The following is a 22,218-nucleotide window of genomic DNA, read 5'->3' on the forward strand; positions in this document are numbered from 1 at the left end:
CTGGCTCCTAAACCTTTACTGCAAAATCCTTTGCATAAAGCCATTCACAACGCAAATGTAAGTGATGGGTGAAACTTCTAACTGTACTCTTCAGCTCTCAGACCTTGTGTGTTTCTCCAGGTCCTTGTGACGGGCTGGACCATCTACTTCTTGCTCTATTTCAGTCACTGCAGTGGTCAAGCAATTCTGTGTGAGAATGGGACCAAGGAGATGTCTCCTGGAATCGTTGCCTCTTCCTGGCTACATGATAAAGTGGGTTCTATATGGTGAAATACATTTTCACCAATGGGAGACAGAAGACAGAAGGAGACTCAACAGATGAATTCCTTCCCCTTTTCTCTCTAGAGTGTAATCTTCCAGGGACCTCCCTGGTGGTCCGGCGGTTAGAACTCTGAGCGTTCACTGCTGAGGGCCTGGGTCCAATACCTGGTCCGGGAACTAAGATCCCACAAGCTGAGGAGCATGCCCCCACCCACCCTAAAAAAACCCAAAAAAACAAACAAAAAACTGTACAGTGTCATCTTCCCATAGCGACTCTGCTCTGTCTGCAGACCACTCAGCAGGCTGAGTAAGTACAACTATCTATCCAAGTTGTGCTGCTATCTATGTTACCTGTCTACCTACATGATTTGTTGTGGATGAGAAGACATGGCAGGAAAGGAGCCTCCTGCAACCTGCTCAGCCTCACTTCATTTTGCCCTCACCCCTTCTGCACCTTCAAGATAAAACATCTAAACATAATTCTTTCCTCAGGCTCTGTTTTCCAGTGAAGCTGGAAAAGGTATCCCATTTCCTGGAGAATACGCATTTTAAAAATAATTCAATCCTTAAGGAAAAGGAACAAGGAATTCATTGAGAATTCTCACTGAGAATTACTTTCATTTCAGCATCGAATTTCCGAGAGCCTTGAACCCTACTGCCCTGCACACGCATGTTATTCATATATTGACTCATTGCCAGTGTTGGCCTGGTCATCAATAATCATAGTGGCAGAACCATGAAAGCAACATGATCCTTTCAAACATTTCTCAGAGTGTACTTCCTATACTTACATGCTAATAAAGCTGCTTCTTTATCAGATGAAGTTGATGGTTATTGCATCAGTTTTCTAAGGCTGCCATAACAAAGCACCTCTAACTGAATGGCTTGCATAACCAAAATCAATTTTCTTATAGATCTGTAGCATAAAAGTCTCAGATGAAGGTGTGGACAGAGCTGGTGTGTCCCCCCCGCGACCTCTCTTCTTAGCATGTAGATGGTGGTCTCCTCCCTGTGTCCTCACAGGGTCCTCCCTCTGTGTTTGTCTGTGTCCTAATCTCCTCTTCTTATAAGGATACCCGTCCTATGGGATCAGGACCCACCCTAATGCCCTCATGTTAATCTTAATCACCTCTTAAAGGACCCTGTTTCTAAAGACAGCACACTCTGAGGTCCTGGAGTTAGATATTTAATATATGAATTGGAGGGGGGGGGAGACATGATTCAGTCCATAACAGGTACTACATGTCCTTAAACTTTGGTTCTAGAAACCACAGAATTGTTGAATCAAGACCAAAAGAGAGCACCCAGGATCTATGTGTGTCAGGTAAGGATCATTGGTTGAACATGACAGAACTATTCCAAAGTAACTTGAGAAGAAAAGGAAAATGATCGAAAAGAAATGGGCACAGACCATGATATTTAAGGAATCACCAAAATTCGGGGCAGAAATGGGAAAGCATAGGGCAGCTCGAGGAACTCTATGGAGCGAGACGTAATAATTTCCCTCATACATCACACCACTGCTGGGATGAAGGAGAGTCAACTCTCATCCTTTAGTCTAGATAGGACTTGGCGTCCTGGGGAGGCATTCAACTGGGCTAGTCTTGGTCGCTGCTCATTCCTTGACAAGGGGTGGAGAGGCCATGTGTATTCACAGCCTCAGCAGAACTGCACATAGTCTAGCAGAGGTGATTCTCCAAGAGAAAGTAACAATGATGCTTCACTAAGAATGAGAAACGGAGGGACTCCCCTGGTGGCGCAGTAGTTGAGAATCCACCTGCCACGGCAGGGGACACGAGTTCAATCCCTGGTCCGGGAAGATCCCACGTGCCGCGGAGCAACTAAGCCTGTGCGCCACAGCGAGTGAGCCTGCGCTCTAGAGCCCACGACCCACAGCTACTGAAGTCTGTGCACCTAGAGCCTGTGCTCCACAACAAGAGAAGCTGGCGCAGTGAGAAGCCGGCACACCGCAATGAAGAGTAGCCCCTGCTCTCCGAAACTAGAGGAAGCCTGCGTGCAGCAACGAAGACCCAACACAGAAAAAAAAAAAAAACAAAAAAAAAAATAAGAAAAGAAAAAGAGAGAGGGAGAAGTGGATAGCTAGTGGCAAAAAAGGAAAGAAAAGAACACGGTGCTTCTCTGAAGTCAGCTTGCCTTGTTGCATCAGCTGGCCAGTTGCCATGATCCCCACCGTGGACACAGACCCCATCTCCAAAGCTGGGAGGGATTTACCCCCGTGCCATTTCCCCTCTTGCCTCTGTATTTTATCCTCCATTAGGTTGGGCATTACGTATCATTACTTCTTTGGCCACAGGCTAGGAGAGCCGTGAGGACTCAACTGAGTCAGCGGGCGGTCCAGGCGGGAGGGATACTCAGAGGCAAGTCCCCTGCCGTTAATGTTCTAGTTTTCAATTAGTGCTCTTTCCTTCTACAATGTGGAAACGGTGCCATATTTTACTTACAGCTCTTTCAAGAAACCTTCACTGTTCTTTTTGCTGTTACAGCCTGCCAGCGGCTCTCTTAGAGAGCCCGTGTCTTTTTGAGTATGAAAACAATAGAATAGCAGATTTTAAAATAACTGTTATAAAGAAATCTGCCACCGGGGGGGATACGGCTGTCATTTCTTCACTTTTGCTTTCTACGGGAAGGACCACCTAACTAAAGAGGGACTTTTTTCCTCCTGTAATAAATCCATATATCATACTTTTACATATATGAGGACACCGGGTATAGATCTCATTTTACGTAAACCCATATCCGATCTGACCCAACATTTGACCTGGGGGTTATTAAACTCTGGTGTCCTGGACTCAGTTTTGCATTTGGTTATCCTCCTGACAAATGTCACATGTTCCATGTCCTTGCTACCGTAAAGGAGTCCATATGTCCACGTAACAAGTAAATCACAGATATTCCCTTATTCATCTCATACTAGACTAGGACACAGAAGAGAAGTCACCCAAGATTTTCTGTAAAAGGGTAGAAAGTAAGTATTTGGGGCTTAGTGGGCCACAGAATCTCTGTAAAAACAGTGTAAAGATAGATAAAGGAATGGGTGAGGCTGTATTCCATTCACACATTATTTACATAAATAGGCAAGAAGCCAGAGTTGGCCCAGGGGTTGTAGTTTGCTGACTTACAGCTAGAATTCTGCCTTCCCACTAACATATTAAGTTCTGACCACTGCAACAACAATAACAAAAATAATTGCTACCTTTTTAATCTTATTATCTATTATATATATGTATGTACCTTGTACAAATGTATTAATCTCCATAACAACCCAATGAGATAGTTTTCTCCATTTTACAAAACGAGGACTAAGCTCAGTTAACCAGTGTGGTCAATATCTCCAAACCTCCCAAACAAAGATGTGCACTTTGTAGTTTTAGCCGTTTTAGTCAGGATGGGTTGAGCTATGTTGCAGTAATAAGCAATTCCCAAATCTCAATAGTGCACACCAACAAAAATCTATTTCTTCCTTAAGGAAAGTCCAGGCAATTCTCCATGCCAACTGCCCTCTGTGTAGCTGTCCACTCCAGTCGGCTTGGAACGTATGTCACTTCTGCACCAACATATTCTCCCATTTTCTCTACAATAAGGAGTCTAGAGAAGAACTTGTCAAACTTGACCACACATACATCGCCTGAGAGCTTATTCAAGTGAAGCTTCAGATACATGAGTTTTGGGGGTGGGGTCTCAGATCTGAATTTCTATCACTCCCTGGTGATGTTGGGGTCTGGTGACCACATTCCAAGCAGTAAATGGCACCCCAGCAAGAAAATAATTCTATATGGAGAGACAGACATCTGGTCAACATTATATTGGCCAAAACAAGTCACAGGGCTCTGCATAACCTGAAGAGGATAAGGAAGTGGCCTTATTCCTTTCATGGGGTATAAAGGAAGCACGTCTCTTGGGATATACTTGTAATACCTACTCAGTCCAGGCTTGGTTGACTTCAAAGTCTCTCCCCGTGTCACTACATTACACGGCTTATCCTGCAGACAGGTGGAGATCAGTTCTGAACCCCATCCCATCAGCTTGGAATGCCACCTTTTCCTGAGAGTCCTCTTCCTTGAGACGTCATCCTCATCTCCTATCCCCTTGCTATGCAAAATGTGGTTCCCAGTCTAGCAGCATCAGCACCACCAGGAGCTTGCTAGAAATACAGAATCTCAGGGTCCACTCCAGACCAACGGAATCCGAGTCTGCGTGTTAACAAGATCCTTAGGTGACTGGCATGCACACTAAAGGATGAAAACCATGCTCTATGATGTAAGCTTTTATATCTAGAATGGATAAACAACAAGGTCCTACTGCATAGCATGGACAACTATATGCAATATCTTATGATAAAACCATGACGGAAAAGAATATTAAAAAATGTATATATATGTATTATGGAATCACTTTGCTGTACAGCAGAAATTAACACAACATTGTAAATCAACTACACTTCAATTTAAAAATTGATTTTAAAAAAGAATTAAAAAGAAAAGAAAAGCATACTCCACCCCACAGACAACAGAATTTCACCTGTGGGGAAATTGTCCAGCCCATGAATGTTGCCAAAAATGACCCTCATTTTTTGACCATTGCCTCAATCCACCACGGCAGGTACTTCAAGAATCACACTTGAAACCCAGGGAGCCTACTGAGAAAAGCGGCAATCTATCTAAGGAGACGGTAAGCCTAACCTTAACCCCAGCCCAACCCTAACCATATATTCCATACATGTGTTATATACATATAACAGTTCATGATAGTGTTTGTTTTAAGTTAAGGTAATTTCTCTTATGAAGAAACATTTATCACCAGACAAATTTTACGTGCCTTAATATCCTAAGACACTGAAATGTAGTCATATAAATTCATACCATTAATCTTTTACTTCAAAGGATAGCCATTAAATGCCACGTACTAAGTTCTAGGCATATAATGAATAGTAAAAGAGCCTTTGGTACCCAGAAATCCATAATTTCATTCGTAAATAATGGAATCCAATAGATCAAAATAAGTGTCTTAGCAAAGAGGTGTTCTGTGTGCTATGAAAGCACATGAAAGAGTAAGAAAGGGCACCAACACTACTGAATGGCAGCTATAAATCATGCATTCTGCAAAGTAGTTTCATACCTATTTTTGTCTTTCCATCTGTCACCAACCACCCTGTGATGTATGACTATCCTCATGACACCAAGGAGGACACTAGTCCAAATGATATGAGGGAATTAAAACTCCCAAGCCCTCTGCTGGAAGCGCCAACCACTGGGGAGAGTGTACAACCACTTTGGACATTAATCTGACACCACCAAGAACTCAGAAGGAACAAATACTCACGACCAGGCAGCACATACCCCTGCTCCTGAGAACTTTCTCATCTAAACCAGGATGGAGACAAGGATTCAACTCCAGGCACAGCCGACTCCCAAACCTCTGCTTTTCATGACCTCCTGCTTTGCCCTCTTCCTTCATCACCAACCAAAGAGCCAGGAAATCCCTTTAAAAATCATCATCTTAACATCCTTGCCTTCAGACGTGGAGGTCAAACTCTCCTGTCATTTTGCTAGAGCACTCTATTCCCACAATAAAATGTAACTTCTCTTTCTTGTTCTCCTGCTGCACAGCTGACAATTATTTCTTCTCCACTCGACCCTTTCCATAAATATTGCCATTTCTGCAAAACAGGTGGTTTCTTGGTATTGAGAGTTAAAATAAGAGAGAGATCTCCAAGTGTTACTTCCTGTGTCCCATATCTGACTTGGGTGCTCCATGAAGGTGAGTCAAGTTTGCAATTATTAGCCTTTTGAGACTGTATTTGCATTGCCTCTGGCTGACAAATGAGAACACTGCAATTGACTGGAAATACGATTACAGCTCTTTACAAGAAGTCTAGCTCCTCTTTGGACCATGACTCCCAGACATTGGATCTGCCTACTCTCAACCTCTGATTAAGGTATATTGTGCTGATATGGTGACCCAGGAGTAGCACAGCTTTGCCATGCTGTTAGATACCAAAAAATCATCCTGTCTTTGGATTGTCTCAATGCGCTCACTTGCTCACACAGTTGGGACACGTCAGTTCCTAAGAACTGTTAGCACCCAGCATCTAGCCTTCAAGCACCAGTATGAACACCAGATGCACATTTCATGGTGCATCCAAGGTTACATTTTCACTTCATTCTTACACCTCTTTAGGTTAAATTCAAAGTTCAGTTGAACTATCCTCTGGACTAGATAGATGCTACCTTATTAGCAGGTTCAGAAATGAACACTTCCATCCTGATGGACAACCTCATATCAGGTAGTCACCCTTTCTCCATCATCGATTCAAAGAATATTCTGCATTAAGAATACATCTTCCAGAGGGACTTCCCTGGTGATGCAGTGGTTAAGACTCCTCAATCCCAATGCTGGGGACCCGGGTTTGATCCCTGGTCAGGGAACTAGATTCCACATGCAACTAAATGTTCTCATGCCACAACTAAGGAGTCTGCCTGCCACAACTAAGACCTGGTGCAACCAAATAAATATTTTTTAAAAAAGAAACAAAGGGACTTCCTAGGTGGCGCAGTGGGTAAGAATCCGCCTGCTGATGCAGGGGATGTGGGTTTGATCCCTGCCCCAGGAAGATCCCACATGCCACAGAGCAACTAAGCCCGTGCGCCACAACTGTTGAGCCTGTGCTCTAGAGCCCGTGAGCCACAACTATTGAGCCCATGTGCCGCATAGAGCCCATGCTTTATAACAAGAGAGGCCACTGCAATGAGAAGCCTGAGCACCATGATGAAGAGCAGCCCCCGCTCACCACAAATAGAGAAAGCCCATGTGCAGCAACAAAGACCCAACACAGCCAATTAAATAAATAAATAAATAAATTTATTTAAAAAAAAAAAAAAGAAACAAAAAAGAATCCATCTTCCATCTCAGCCCAAGCAGAGAGCGCAAATTTGCCCTTCCTCCTCTCTTTGTTCTGTTCAGGCCCGCAAAGATGCCCACCCGGAATTGGTGAGAGTGAAATTCTTTGCTCAATCTGCTGAATTAACGGCTAATCTCTTCCAGAGATACCCTCATAAACACAGCCAGAAATAATGTTTTACCAGCTACCTGGGCACCCCTTAGCCCAGTCGAGTCAACATAAAATTAACCATCACATGCACCCTATTTGCAAATCAATTCAAACAAACCATCTGTAAAAGACGTTGTGAGACAACAGGGAAAATGGAACATGAACTAGACATGCAATAACATTAAGGAATTATTATTGATTTTGTCAAGTGTGACAATGGAATTGTGGTGGCCGTCCCTATCTATAGGGATGTAAACTGAAGAATTTATGATGAAAGTATATTTTGTGATGCTGGGGAGAAAAAAAAAGGAATCCATCTTGCAGAGAACATTTGGAGATCGGCCAAGAGGGCAGAGTAGAAAGACCCTGAGCTCACCTCTCGTCACAGGCGCACAAACATCACAACTACTTGCGGAACAGCCATCCATGAAAGAGGCAGGAAGCTCCCAGAAGAGATGTGCTACAGCTAAAGATACAAAGAAGGAACTACAACCAGATGGGTAGGAGGGGTGGAGTCACAATACTGTCAAGTCCTATACTCCTAGGAGGGCAGCCCAGACAAAGGAGAATAATTACAATTGCACAGGTTCTCCCAAAGGAGTGAGAGGTCCAAGCTGCCCATCGGGTCCTGCAGTGGAAGATGAGCCCCCAGAGGGGGCCCATTTGGAGGCCCGCAGGGCTTACTTTCAAGAGTCCCAGAGGTAGGGACAGGGAAGTAAGAGGAACAAACTACTATGAATAAAATAATTAAGCTACAAGGATATTTGGTACAAGATGGGAAATATACGCAATATTTTATAATAACTATAAATGGAGTATAACCTTTAAAATTGTGAATCACTATTCTGTGTACCTGAAACTCACATAATATTGTACATCATCTATACCTCAACAAAACAAACAAGAGTATTTAAGTTCAAAAAATAATAATCCACTTTCCACTTAATGTGGCATCAGAGAGCTGTTCTATTTTGGAGGTAAAATTCACTTCTAATAGGTAGGATGCTTTTTTAAACTGTATCTCACTAGTGTGGATTAGAAACGTAGAAACGGCCAAATTAGGAGGCAGAGACCCAACTTTAACTCCAGGGTGAGCATGTGTAAGCAAGCTGGATTTGGACAAGTTACTTACTTTCTGAGGAACCTGGATTCCTCACCAAAGATTCTTACTCACAGGGTTCCTCTAGGATTCAGTGAAGAGGGGCCGTATCTCAGACACGATCTCATAGGGTCTGTGTGAGGATTCACTGATGGGAAACGGTCTCTCACTCCAAATAAGTGACACACTCTATCATAGAACCTGACAGCCAGCTAGATATTTGAATATTGGATTGTTAGAGAGAAATGGAAATACATGCTTACTGTACGCGTGGTAAAAACCCTACGTAAACTGTGAAGTATTATGGCTGCTGGAGTTATTATTCAGGCACACAGCCAGGGCCTCTGCTGACTCTGAGAAGTAGCCCATAATCAGCTCTGGGCCAGTTGGAAGATGCACTTTGACAGGACAGCAGCCCCAAGGGACAGGATGAATACATCAGACATGTTTGGGTGAATTTACAGTCTCTTGTTTAGATTGCCTGGGACACCCAAAAGTATATTGTGAACAGTTTCCCGAATACCTATTTAAATGGCAAAGGAAAGTAGGCAAAATAAATGGGAATTATTGGCTTTATGCTACAATTCTGATTTATTTACCTATTTGGATGCATAAATGGAAGGCGCAGGACCCCCACCTATGACCAAGCAGGCAGCCGCAGGGAAACTCAAGGACAAAGCTCTTCTGATCGGGACTTCCCTGGTGGTCCAGTGGTTAAGAACCCGCCTTCCAATGCAGGGGGCATGGGTTCAATCCCTGGTCAAGGAACTAACATCCCACATGTCGGGGGGCAACTAAGCCCAAAACTAGAGAGAAGCCTGCGCACAGCAACAAAGAGCCTGCACGCCGCAGAGATCCCACGTGTCACAACTAAGACCCGATACAGCCAAAAATAAATTTTTTTTTTTAAAAGCTCTTCTTAAAGAAAAAAAAAAGCTCTTCTGACAGATTAGCAGTATCAGTCATCTAATTCACTGCAGGCGGATGGTTCCAGTGTGTTAATGGTGGCGCCTGCTCTTCTCTATCAAATTCCATCTATAGCAGTAAGAGACGCCAGGCAACATCCTCCTCAATCTTCCAGTAAAGATCTTAAAATAAGAATGCTATGTCTTCATCAGGAAAATGTAATTTAAGAAGCAAACCCACATTTTAGATAATTTCCCTAACAAAGATGATTCATTAGAAGGAAGCAATATACTGTCTCAATAAAAATGATTTAATGAAGACATTCAAGAAAGGATTGTTTCTTTGTTTATTTATTTATGGCTGTGTTGGGTCTTTGCTGCTGCATGTGGGCTTTCTCTTATTGCAGAGCACAGGCTTCTCACTGCAGTGGCTTCTCTTGTCGTGGAGCACAGGCTCTAGACGCACGGGCTTCAGTAGTTGCAGCACGTGGGCTCAGTAGTGGTGGCTTGAGGGCTCTAGAGCACAAGCTCAGTAGTTGTGGTGCTTGGGCTTAGTTGCTCTGTGGCATATGGGATCTTCCTGGACCAGGGGTTGAACCCATGTCCTCTGCACTGGCAGGAGGATTCTTAACCACTACATCACCAGGGAAGTCCAGAAAGAATTATTGATTACAGTTAAAAAAAAAAAATCTCAGATCAAGACAATTGACTGATGTCAAGTACTGTTTAATAAAATAGTCACAGTGTCAGATCATTTTGTTTGCTGTAATTGTAGACATTTTCTTATCTAGGAAAAGAGAAGGAGTGGGGATATACTCTGACAGACTTGAATTAACCTGAAAAAACTGTTTTAATCAGCACAAAAGCTTTGATTGGAACGTTTAAGCCCTTATCATTGCCTTCAGGAGGAGAAATTCCCAAGCGAGTTGAGAGTACTTTTAGAACATTCAAAAAATAAAAACAAAACAAAACAAAAAAAACTGTAATACTTGAGAAGAGGTGCAAATTTCAACTTTACTGCAATACTCGAATGAGTAAAAACTAATAGGTTACAATGAAAATATTTAACCTAGAGCAGGATTAAATGTGGTAATAATTTTATGTTCTTCTCTGAAAGATTTCTTTACACTAAAAACTAAAGCAAATGGCACTTCTCATTGCTTGACAAATTCGGCACGCTTTTGCTCATAATCGTGTACGTAACCCCACTTATTAATCGTGTTTACATGTCAACTACACGTATATTAGTACAATGAAAACCTAACAGAGGGCTGGTCCAGCGAGCACGTTTAAGCCATGCCAGAAGACCCTCAGTTTATAACCTCCGACAAATAAGCTGCAAGATACAGTGACTAAGGCAGAAATTAACAGTCACTGGATACACAGGTCCACGCATGAGCTCTCACAGACCCTCTTAACCTTCCCGATCTCCCGCAGCTTTCTGCCCACGTGGTAGACACGCACGCCCCCAACACCTGAGACTGACAACCGCACACCCAATCTCGGGCTCCTCTCAGCATGTGCAGACCTGGTGGAGCCATCAGGCCTCAGCAGCTGCTGAAGAGGCCAGGGCGGCAACAAAGAGCTGCAGATGTCAACACCCTACAGGGCACCTTGGACCAGTGGGAGACAGGAGGCAGCACACAAAGTCGTCTCTCTCCTGTTCCAAAGCATACACCTGCCGCGCTGCCCACCCTGAGCCGTCCTGGGTGAACTGGTGAGAGTCACTGTCTCTTGGGCGGGTGGAGAAGCAGTGTTGAGAAAGCCCAACTACATCTTCTTCCTGTTCTCTGCTGCCTCTGTTCTCTGCAGCTCTCCTCCCTCAGGGACTACAATTACTGCTTCCAATAAAGCATCAGCCAGCACTTTGCCTATGGCTTGTTTTTAGAGAATCAGGGTGAGACACTTGTGTGTCTCTCTGTTTATTTGTTTGTGTTCATGGCAGGGACACAGCATGGATGAAAAGATGACAGGGTCTACTTTGAAAGCACAAGATTATGCCTGCAGCATTTGGCCTCAAAGTCTGGGCCTGAGGCTCTTTTACGTACACAGCCTATACCTTCCAATAATTAATGTTTGTTTACCCTAACAATATCCACACATGCTAGATTTTTACTGTTTTTATTACTGTTTTTATTTCACACTTTTGAGAGTCATGACATGGAGTTTCTCTCCCAATGAAGCAAATTTAGCAGGGTGTGAAGTCAGATCTTCTTATTCTGCTTGTCAGGTTCTTTTGTGTTGGCCTCTCAGTTGAAGATGGATGAGGAAAAACTAGAACACATCCAGAAAACAGTGTCCTGCATACCATTCCAGAAATGACATGGGACCGCCACAAAAAAAGGCCAGCCGAGATGCATAGGTTAGACTCAACAGCTGTTTTACAATATAGGAAGGGTTGCAGCCTCAGTCTTATTATTTAGCATTTTGTACTGTCATCCTACACATTCAAAGAAATTTAGAGAAATTGTGTTGCTTGGACATATCCAATAAAAGACTAAACAATATGAAAATTATATGTAAGCCTCATTTATGACTCAATCCTGAAAAAAAAACAAAAAACAAAAAACAGTCGAAAGTAGAAACTCTCTACCATATGATCCTGCAATACCACTCCTAAGCATGTATCCAGAAGACAGGGAACTCTAATTGGAAAAGATACGTGCCCCCAATGTTCACAGCAAAACTATGTACAACAGCCAAGACAGGGAAGCAACCTAAATTTCCATTCACAGATGAATGGATAAAGAAGAGGTAGTACATATATATACAATGGAATACTACTCAGCCATAAAAAAAAGAATGAAATAATGCCATTTGCAGCAACATGGCGGACCTAGAGATTATCATACTCAGTGAAGTAAGTCAGAAAGAGAAAGATAAACACCATATGATATCACTTATATGGGAAATCTTAAAAAATGATACAGATGAACTTATTTACAAAACAGCAACAGACTCACAGATGGTTACCAAAGTGGGAGGTCAGGATAAATTAGGAGTTTGGCATTAGCAGGTACAACTTACCATATATAAAACAGACAAACAACAAGGTCCTACCATATAGCACAGGTAACTATGTTTAGTATCTTGTAGTAAACTATAACACTAACGAAAAAAAAAAGTAGAAACTCTCAAATGGCTTCTATTTTTCATACTTCTAATAAAATTACAACAGGTTTGCACCATTGGTAACCTTTAAAGAGATGTAAGTGGTATAGTCCTCAGAACTGTGAATTTTAAGACAGACAAAAAATAAGCCAGTTCTCCACAAGGAACAACAGTAAAGTATTTAAAATTGGCCTGCAGTCTTTAATTCAATGCCCAGAAGAGATGTTTGTATCATTAATGTCTTTGTCATGGCTAAAAATTCATTGCCAACTGCAACATCATGAAGCTTTTCCCCTACACTCTCCTCTAGGAATTTTATAAAGTCTTAGGTTTTGATTTTGCATCCAGTTGGAGTTAATTTTTGCACATGGTATAAGATAAGGGTTCAAGTTCTTTCTTCTGCATGGAGATATGCAGTTTTCACAACACAATCTGTTGAAGAGACTGTCCTTTTCCCATTATGTGTATTTATGTCAGTACCACACTGTTTTGATTACTGTACCTTGGTAATATGTTTCAAAATCAGGATGCGTGAGACCTCCAAATTTGTTCTTCTCTTTCAAGATTGTTGTTATAGCTACTCAAGTTTCCTTGTGATTCCACACGAATTTTAGAATTATTTCCTGCTTCTACAAAAAAATGCCATTGGAATTCTGATAGGAGTTGCATTGAATCGGTAGACTGCTCTGTGCAGTATGGTTATTTCAACAATACTAAGTCTTCTGATTCTTGAGCATGGGAGATCTTTCCTTTTTGCTGTGTCTTAACTTCTTTCATCAGTACTTTGTATTTTTCAGTACACAAGTTTTCCACTTCCTTGATTAAGTTTATTCCTAAGTATTTTATTCTTTTGGATGTGATTTTTAATGGGGTTGTTTTTTCCTAAATTTCCTTTTCAGAGTGTTCACTGTTAATGTAGAGAAAATAGCTGATTTTTGCATGCTGATTGTGTATCCTGCAACTTTGCTGAATCCATGTATTTGTTCTCACAGTTTCTGTGTGGAACCTTGAAGGTTTTCTTGGTATAAGAGCAGCATTGGGTGGGATGAATTGGGAGACTGGGATGGACATATATACACTAATATGCATAAAATAGACAACTAATGAGAACCCGCTGCATAGCACAGCAAACTTCACTTTGCTGTACAGTAGAAACCAACACAACATTGTAAAACAACTATACCCCAATTAAAAAAAAAAAAAGAGCAGCATTTGCACTTTTTATCCTACATCTTTGTGTTACCACACTTGTCCCTGTGGTCCCTGAAGAGACACTATCTCTGTAGTACACACCCCCACAAAGACACCTGGAAAATGGACTCACTATTTTAAAAATAAAATTCAGCTCACAGCAACGTGCTGAATGAGATTAGCACAAACCCAAACGGTTGGATGGCTAAGGCTTCAGAGCCCTTCACTGGAATGTTTGAATGACAGATCCAGAGCTGGGAGAAGGCTCTTGCCTGCCTGCCTGCCAGATTCCCCGCCAGTTGGCAATGATGGGCTTTTATTCACATCCCAAGGGAAAAGGGAAGGCAAAAACACGCTAGCATCTTTGGCAGGGTCATCTGTTCTCCAAGTCTCTTGTTCAAATGAGCCAATTTTCTTCTAGTACTGGCTACTTACAGCTTGGCTTTTTCTCTCACAGTCGTGGGTTTCTAACCTGCGGCAAGGATGTAATGCCTGAACCTGCCTGTAGATCTTCCCAAAGCAGCCCCTCCCCTCATGCAAATTTAAACTGGTTTCGGAACACTGACACTAAAATTCCGAGGGGCTAAAATATTACAAGTTCCATGAGCGGATACAAAACTGGGCCGGGAGATTCAAACAAAGATAGTATTCCCAGCGTGGGAAGAGATATTACCCTGAATAATTTAAAGAGCTCTATCATAACCTCCCAGGAAATGAAATTCACAATTGCTCGTCTCCTGGCACTGAAATTAAAAGAAGCCTCTGAGGCATCAAGAAGGGCAGAAAGGCAGAAAAAGAGTATTATCACCTAAAATCCTTGATCTTGATGATCTTTTCCTTTGGGGTAGAACTTGGTGAGTGTAGATGTTAAAAAGATGAGAAAGGGTCCAGCTAAGGACAGAAAGGAAACCTAAAGAACGCCAGCTTGAGTAGTAAGTAACCTTGCTCTTGTGGGGAACAGGGAAGACCCACTCCACAGCGCCTCCTGCAGGTGGGGGTCATGTGACTGAGTTCCAGCTCAGTGTAAGCAGAGGAGTTGGGGGACACCAAGAAAACCTTCCAGATGAACACCCCCCCTCCCCCGCCCCCATTCCCTTTCCACTTCACCCACTTGAAGCTGCAGCACCGAGAACTTGGAAACGACACACGGACATCCGTGTTTCTCTAAGATGCAAGGGCTTTGGGTCCTCAATGCCTGGTTGGGGAGAAGCTGAAGGCTCAACAGGCACACCTGCTGTGGTCCTTCCAGGAATGAGAAATGCAGTTCCATCATGCGTTGGAGTCATTACCTGTGTTTGGAGGTGTTTTAGCAGCTTGCATTCCCTAACTAATGCAGTATCTGAGTCACCTCAGACAGGGCATTCCCCGTGTGTGAAATTCCGATCACTCATGAGAAAGTAATCTTATTAGAAGGAAAGGAAGCAAGGAAAATAAAAAATTTCATACGCCAAAATTATCATAACCATGATCTCACATGAATGTAAAAATTAGATAATTTTCACCTAAATATGCACCTGAAATTTAAATACTCTACTATTGTATTGATTCAAAGCACCATATATGAAATTAGCGTGTGTCTTACAATTGATGGGCAGAGTCAAAGTGACATTTAAATTTTTTTTCTTAGTGGTATTTTAAATAAAGCTACAACGTTCCATCTGTGGTCTTAGATTTGGTGAAGTGGCATGCTGTCTGCTGGATTCCACGACTGTAACTGCCATAGTTTCTGTTCCTACGGGATTAAGCCACCCTGCAAGCTACATCACCCCAGAAAGCTAGGATGCTACACAGTCAAGGTCAAGGGAATGAAATCTGGCTTCATCTGGTCCCACTGCTACATCCTCAGGGTGGCACAATGCCAGGACATCACAGGACAATAGGACCTTCTGATTTCCCCAAGCTAAGTGTACTACGTGAGACTCAAAACTTTAATATAATGATTTACAGACAGCTATAAGTTTGTCCTAGCAGTAACAGTGTGGACACGTGGAAATACTGAGTAAGGAGAAATCCCAGTCACCCTCTAAAGTTCCAATCACGCACCGTAATTAGACAATGACCATTTGTATAAAACTTGCTATGTGTATATGTTTCATTGATCGTACCATAATGTTAAATACACAACACTTCAACCAATGGTTGATATATGCTCTAAACATAATTTCTAGGAGTTAGGATAAATACATGGAAATACAAATGTGGCCTTATCGTCTACACTCCCAGGACAGATAATCGGGATCATTATGTTTTTTTATGTACATGCACTCTTTTACTCCTTCAGAGAACTCTTCGAAGCAAATGCCATCTGGAGGTGGCACCGAAAGCAGTGCCCCTTTCCCAGGCCTGCTGTGCTCCTTGCTAACAACTCAGTCGAACACCCAATGCCGACCTAAAACAGACATCATCGGGCTACGGCCCCAGGCCAAATCTGGCCTGCTGCTTGCTTTTATACACTACATGAGCTGAGATTTGGGGTTTTTTTGTTTTGTTTCTCATTTTCAAATGTTTGGGGAAAATCAAAAAGAATAATAGTTTGTGGCATGCGAAAATTCTGTGAAATTCAAATGTTAGCGTCCATAAATAAAACCAGGCTGAAATACAGTCATATTTGTTTCTGCGTTGTCTCTGGCAGCTTTCGGACCATAAAGCCTGACGTGTTTACTATCTGCTGCTTTGGAGAAAATGACCTAAGGCTTGCTACTCCGAGGAACTGAAGCAACATCACCTGGGAGCTTGTGTGAACTACTGAATCTCAGGCCAGGGCCCAGAACTGATTTAGAATCTGTGATGTAAGGAGGTGCTCAGGTGACTCACACAAACATTAGAATCTGACAAGCCCACCCTAAAGAGGATGGATATTCTACACATTCATCAAGAAAGGGATGTCCGTTTGAGGAAATGCAAACAAATGGATTCATAACTCATAACAGTCATGGGTATTTTAGTTAAAAATAAATATGAAATGATAAGATGTTATTTTTCATGGGGCAAAAAATCTGAGGAACTTTTAGATGTAACCCTGAACAACAACGGATACAAAATGGAAACAGAGGACTTCCCTGGTGGTGCAGTGGATAAGAATCCACCTGCCAACGCAGGGGACACAGGTTTGATCCCTGGTCCGGGAAGATCCCACATGCCTCGGAGCAACTAAGCCCGTGCACCCCACAACTAAGGAGCCTGCGCTCTAGAGCCTGAGAGCCACAACTACTGAGCCCCTGCACTGGCAGCTACTGAAGCCCGCATGCCTAGAGCCCGTGCTCCGCAACAAGAGAAGCCACCCCAATGAAGAGTAGCCCCCACTCGCCACAACTAAAGAAAGCCCATGTGTAGCAACAAAGACCCAACACAGCCATAAATAAATAGATACATAAGACCAAAGTTTCTTCCACTAATATACCCCACCTCTCAGAGTAAGCAATACTTTAAGACAGGAAATATTTAGAACAAAAATGGAAAGAGAGAATAAATATAAGCCTAGATGAGTTTTCTACAGTAGACACTAGCTTAATCACAGTTGGGTGTTTGTTTTTAATTGACCTAAACTGTTCCTTGCGGTAAAGATGTGAATAATAAACCAACAGGACCATATAAACAACTTCATCTGTGTGATGGAAGAATTTACAGGAGAATATATGTCCTAAGGTTGTCAGCCCCAACAAAAAGCACTTCCAGGGGTCACGGATCAATGTAACACATTCGTCAATATCCGTTTATCCCAATAAACAGTCTAGGAGGCTCTTCCTTTTGACACTTGAGCTGCTCGTGTCATTACCACCCGACAATGATTACCTACACGTGACCCAAGGATTCATGAGGAGAGCAGCTTACCCATTTAACACTCTGTTTTTCTTAGATTTAAGCCCCTGTTTCTTCTGATGGTGACCCAGGCCGTTCTCAGGAATTTCTTCTCTGGTCATTAATCACGGAGGAAGAGCTGACGACAGGAGGAATCTAACTGTTCCTGCTATAATTGTTAACACATTCCCTAAACAAGGCAGGTATTCAGCCCAGGTTGTATAAGGGAGGACCTCTGGAAATAAATTTTTACCAGACTCATTATTCACCAATACCTATGTTCTCTGTTTCTACATTAGGTGGGCAACTCCGAAAGACCTAACCTTCAAAACACTGGGGAAGAAAAATGTAAAAGATACTAAGACTCTAAAAAAGAGTGGATATATGTATATGTATAACTGATTCACTTTGCTGTACAGCAGAAACTAACACAACATTGTAAATCAACTATACTTCAGTAGTCAACTATACTTTAAAATTATATTTTAAAAATATAAATAATTTTTAGAAAATGACCTCCGGTGAAATCTCCTAAGATAAAGCAGTCATACGTACCCGTCAAGTCCACTCACTTAGCAGTCATTAAATTGATTTGCATAGAAATCAGTTGTCACAGGCTACTGACAAACAATCAATCATCCACATCTTTCCTTAATTCTTGACAACGTGGTGATGTATACCCACACGGGGGTTTTCTCATTCAATTTTTACCAGTGGTGAAAGCACCATCAGTTTGGGTCTAGATCACTGTGGCCTCATTTACAATACGTTGCAGTGAGTTTGCCCTGTAATCATTCCTATCCATCCTGTTACCAGAATGTCCGTTATTCTGCCTCTGACTTAACACCAAGCTCTACCTCATCCCACTGGGGGTGACTCGGACACAAGAATACTAATGCTGTCCAACACCACAGCTGTTTCCCCACATGAGATGCAACCTACAGTGTTAAAGAAATCACCATGTCATTTGCTGGAAGAATCTATGTTACTAACTGTTCTGATTTCCCTTTTAAGCCTTAAAAGTTATTAATACAATTCCTACAATAAATACAAGTTTTATAATAATAACAATATTCTGCATTGGCTCCCCCTCGATGATTAAAAAAAATACAAACAGGAAGTGGACAGTCCAATGTTTTCAACGAGACTGAAAAATCAAGGTGAAGTCATTCATGTTCACCTAACGAACCGTGATATGCTGAAATCAGTGATGAGGACTGTCAACTCAGATTTATGAATTAGTTCCAGTGATGGAAACCAACGCTAGCTAACATAAGAGGATAAGAAAGAAAAATAAGGATGCATATGATCCTGCCATCCCACTCCTGGGCATATAGCCGGAGAAAACCATAATTCTAAAAGGTACATGCACCCCAGTGTTCATAGCAGCACTATTTACAATAGCCAGGTCATGGAAGCCACCTAAATGTCCATCCACAGACGAATGGATAAAGAAGATGTGGTACATATATACAGTGGAATATTACTCAGCCATAAAAAGGAATGAAATAACGCCATTTGCAGCAACATGGATGGACCTAGAGATGATCGTACTAAGTGAAGTCAGACAGAGAAAGACAAATATCATATGATATCGCTTATGTATGGAATCTAAACTATGACACAAATGAACTTATTTACAAAACAGAAGTAGAGTCACAGATATAGAAAACAAACTTATGGTTACCAGGGGTTAAGGAGGGGAGGGATAAACTGGGAGATTGGGACTGACATATACACACCACTGTATATAAAACAGATAGCTATTAAGGTCCTACAGTACAGCACAGGGAACTCTACTCGATACTCTGTAATGGCCCTATGGGAAAAGAATATTAAAAAAAAGTGGATATATGTATGAGGGTGAGTCCAAAATTATCCATACTCTGGTTATATTAAAACTCCTGTAAATTCTACAGCCAGAGTGCAGATAGTATTTGACTCACCCTCGTACATATATGTGATTCACTTTGCTGTATACCTGAAACCAACACAACACTGTATATCACCTGTACCCCAATAAAAATTTAAAAAATAAGTAAAATAAAATAGAATACAATACAATAAAATAAGGTCAAAGAGAATTAGAGCCAATGCCCAACAAGGAATGAAGGCATCTCAAAGATGCCGGTAGCAGGGATTGGCTGACTGCTTCATTTGGGTACAGCTCCTGGGATGAATCCACCGCAGCCCCTTCTTGCTCTGTTTAATATCGAAAGTCCCTGAAGAGAGACTCCAACCACCCTAATTTGAGTTACATGTTCACCCCCTCATGATGCCAGGAAGGTTAAGGGGGTTTTCTTACCCATCCTCTCCCTCAATAAAAAGAAGCCAGGAGAGAGCAACACGTGAATGGATGACAGGTGATCCAAACAAAAACTCCCGTAAAATTCCTTTCCTCTCTACCACCCAGAAAAGCCATGTCTTTGACACATTTTCAAAACTGTCTGCTTAACATGTAGTAGTCATTCCACGTACAATAAGAACTGCTCCTTAAAAGGAGACAGCACAACCTCGCTGCCTGGCCAAGAGTCCTGGGATGTCCCTGTGCTCTCTGGCTTTGTCTAGATCCTACACTGATGTTCAACTACATAGGTGGCAAGACAGCCAACATGCCCTACCATTCCAGGACAAGGAAATGAGGTATTCAATTAAAACACACAACTGTATAAGACAGAGCAAGACAGGAAACACGAACGGAATCTAAGGTATTTAATTAGAACATGCAACTGTACGACACAGAGCAAGACAGGAAACAGGAATGGAACCTATGGGCCCATGTGGTATTTTTCGCCTGCATCTTCTCCTACCTGTTCAAGTCCTTCTTGATGACAGGCAGCACTTCTATTCACGAGGGCTCGTTACTTGGTGGAACGGGGCCACCATAAGCCATCTGAGCCCTGCAGTGCTACCCAGGCAGGGCGAGGCTGTCTTCGTTCATCTAGACCAGACTGCTGCCCCAGGGATCCCATGGGCTCCTCCCTGTCCCCTTATACAATTTAACTATATTTCCCCTTATACAATCACATGTTCCCCTAAGCATCCAAGTCAGTGACCGCAGACAACACTCCAAACACCCAAAACAGAGACACAGCAACCCCCCTGATAGGTAGACATGGAAACCTTATCTTTACAATATCTGCTAAAAGTGTGTCTAGTTGGAGAGGCATTTCAGCACTGAGTACGCAGTTCAATGTCTGATTCAGACAAGCTCAGAGCCAACTGGAGGAAAAACAGACATTTTTTGAATGGGTCTTCAGAAATCCTCATGAGCGGACAGAGAGTGAAAGTGAGAGAGAGTGAGTCTGATAAATAGCAGCATACACTAGTTTGATGATTACCAAGATAAGGGAAATTATTTGGTTAGACATATTTTAAGCATCCGCAAAATGTTATGTGTTTTATCTAAAATTTTGCAATTCCTTCTTACCTTAATTTTAATGCATGTTTCATTTCATTTCACTTTTTATCGTGTTGTGTGTACTATATGGTAGAAAGTTTACTTTTCTTTGCACAAAAATTCTGTTCATTCTTTCTCCAAGATGCTTTCTCACCTGTTTTAAGGAAGAGTCTCCTATCACGGGGATGCAGCTTTTCATGTGACACTTCGAAGCGGGGTTGTTCCTCTGTACCGGGAATTTCCTAGAGAGTCTTCTGTGGAAGGAAAAATAATGTATCTTTATTTCTTATTTTATTAACTATTTTTAAAAATTGAAGTATAGTTAAACTACAAGGTTGTGTTCGTTTCCGGTGCACAGCAAAGCGATTCAGTTATATATGTGTGTGTTCTTTTTCAGATTCTTTTCCATTATAGGTCATTATAAGACACTGAATATATTTCCCTGTGCTGTACAGTAGGTCCTTGTTGTTTACCTCCTTCATATATAGCAGTGTGTATATGTTCACCCAAAACCCCTAATCAACTCCCCACCCTTCCCCTCTGGTAACCATAAGTTTGTTTTCTATGTCTGTGAGTCTATTTCTGTTTTGTAAATAAGTTCATTTGTATCATCTTTTTTTTTAGATTCCACATATAAGTGATATCATATGGTATTTGTCTTTCTCTGTCTGACTTAATATGATCATCTCTAGACCCATCCATGTTGCTGCAAGTGGCATTATTTCATTCCTATGGCTGAGTAATATTCCATTGTGTATACGTACCACTTTTTTTTTTTTTGTCCGTGCCTTATGGCATGTGGGATCTTATTTCCCCAAGCACGGATTGAACCCGTACCCGCTGCAGTGGAAGCACAAAGTCTTAACCACTGGACCCCCAGGGAAGTCCCTGTACCATATATCCTTTATCTGATTACCTGTTGATGGACACTTAGGTTGCTCCCGTATCTTGGCTATTGTAAATAGTGCTGCTATGAACATTGGGGTGCATGTACCTTTTTCAGTTAAGAGTTTTCTCTTGATACATGCCCAGGAGTGGGATTGCTGGATCACACAGTAACTCTTTTTTTAGTTTTTTGAGGACCCTCCATACTGTTTCCCATAGTGGCTGCACCAATTTACACTTCCCCCAGCAGTGCAGGAGCATTTCTTTTCTCCACACCCTCTCCAGTATTTATAAAATAATGAATGAATCTTTAGATGGTAAGTGCACTTACAGGATTAAAGAAATAATTTATGGTAATAAATGTAACAAAGGAGTTGTACTATACACAAGAAGCAAAAATATCTGTGCTAAGCTTCTTGTGATTATTTTGGCTATGCTCTAGGTGTAAGAAAGGACAGATGAGGAGTTAAACTCATGAAAAATTTATAATAAAGGAAAC

The 22,218-nt window shown here is 41.9% G+C and overlaps 1 long non-coding RNA gene across 1 annotated transcript in view; it reads right to left on the reverse strand.

Moving 5' to 3' along the window:
• Window positions 1-21,302, reverse strand: part of LOC130842409 (uncharacterized) — a 177,076-nt gene extending 155,774 nt beyond the window's left edge. The window contains exon 1 of the long non-coding RNA XR_009050423.1: window positions 20,989-21,302. This is a non-coding gene — a long non-coding RNA (uncharacterized LOC130842409). The remainder of the gene's footprint in view (window positions 1-20,988) is intronic.
• Window positions 21,303-22,218: the final 916 nt, after the last annotated feature.

Source organism: Hippopotamus amphibius, chromosome X (assembly GCF_030028045.1).
Source record: "Hippopotamus amphibius kiboko isolate mHipAmp2 chromosome X, mHipAmp2.hap2, whole genome shotgun sequence".
NCBI lineage: Eukaryota > Metazoa > Chordata > Mammalia > Artiodactyla > Hippopotamidae > Hippopotamus > Hippopotamus amphibius.